This window comes from Empidonax traillii, unplaced genomic scaffold (assembly GCF_003031625.1).
Source record: "Empidonax traillii isolate 1590-97213 ecotype Southwest subspecies unplaced genomic scaffold, ASM303162v1 scaffold827:size534266, whole genome shotgun sequence".
Lineage (NCBI taxonomy): Eukaryota > Metazoa > Chordata > Aves > Passeriformes > Tyrannidae > Empidonax > Empidonax traillii.
In genome coordinates this window covers 13315-14541 of record NW_020956020.1, presented here as the reverse complement: position 1 = coordinate 14541, position 1227 = coordinate 13315, and positions in this window count along the sequence as shown.

The window sequence follows — 1227 nt, the reverse complement described above, 5'->3', positions numbered from 1 at the left end:
AATTCAGTCCAGGAAAAAGTTCTGATCACAAAACGTTCCTTTTATTATTATTATTATGGATTTTAGGGGTGGTTTGTGGGTTTTGTCGTTGGTGTGTGTGTGTGTGGGGGTGTTATTGTTTTTCCTGGAGTTTTTTAGGGTTTGTAAAGTCTGGGAATCAGAGTGGTTTGGGTTGGAAGAGACCTTGAAGATCTTCTCATTCCAATCGCCTGCCATGGGCAGGGACACCTTGAATCAATCCTGGGTCAAACAAGGACTGCACATCCACGTTTTATAGCCCAGGATTCAAAGTGGTTTGATTTAAAAGTTAAATGCCAGAATATTTCCTGGAATATGTATTTTGGGCTGAGAGTTGGTGTGAAAGACTCATTGACAACCGGTGACCTCTCTTTTGGGAATTCTTAACACCAAGAGCTGCTGTCCCAGCAGCCTAAAAAGGGATGGGACCGTTCGTTTCCCACCTCTCTGCCTGGATCTGAAGTGTGTCACCTGTCAGTGGGGACAAAGTGCCTCTCCCCGGGCGGTTTTTGGGGACTGACCTCTGAGTGAGCCCACCAAGCTTGGGGGGATGAGGCAGATTTATTGTACAGAAATCACAGGGGCTTGTTGATGCATTTGGTATTTGAGCTGGGTAGAAAGGTGATCATTTGCTGTTGTTATCCATTTGATTTGTTCATCGATTTGTTGCTGTTCACCCATAACTCGAGTACCCACGAGCAGGGGATGGCTGGTGCTACTTAACGGTCTCATTAAGAAACTGCAGCGAAAATCTTCCATTTAAACTCTCTCCACTCCACTCCAACTCTTCCTTTCCCACTCCCCGAGCTCCAGGAGCCCTCAGAGGAAGGGCCGACTGACCTGGGTGATTTAAGGAGGCTCATTAGCCCGGCCGGAGCCGCGGATAATTGCACTGCCGTCGCAGCTCCCGGCTGAAGGAATGTGCTCTGACATCGCTCCCTGAACCACGGGGAAGGTGGCAAATCAAACTCCATCTCCAGCCTTTCCTAGCTGACTCCTGCACGGAATGAAACCGTGGGGAAAAAAAAAAAAATAATTAGCTGCATGAAAGATGAAGTGTCTCCCCTTTTCTGAGCGTTACTCTTTTACAAGATGCCTTTCCAAAAGCATTTAAGGAAGGAAAGATGAAAGCTAATGGAGTAGTGGTTGAATGTTGCTCTTTTTTTTTTTTTTTTTCTGGTTTAAAATAGACATTCATTTTCTTTTTCC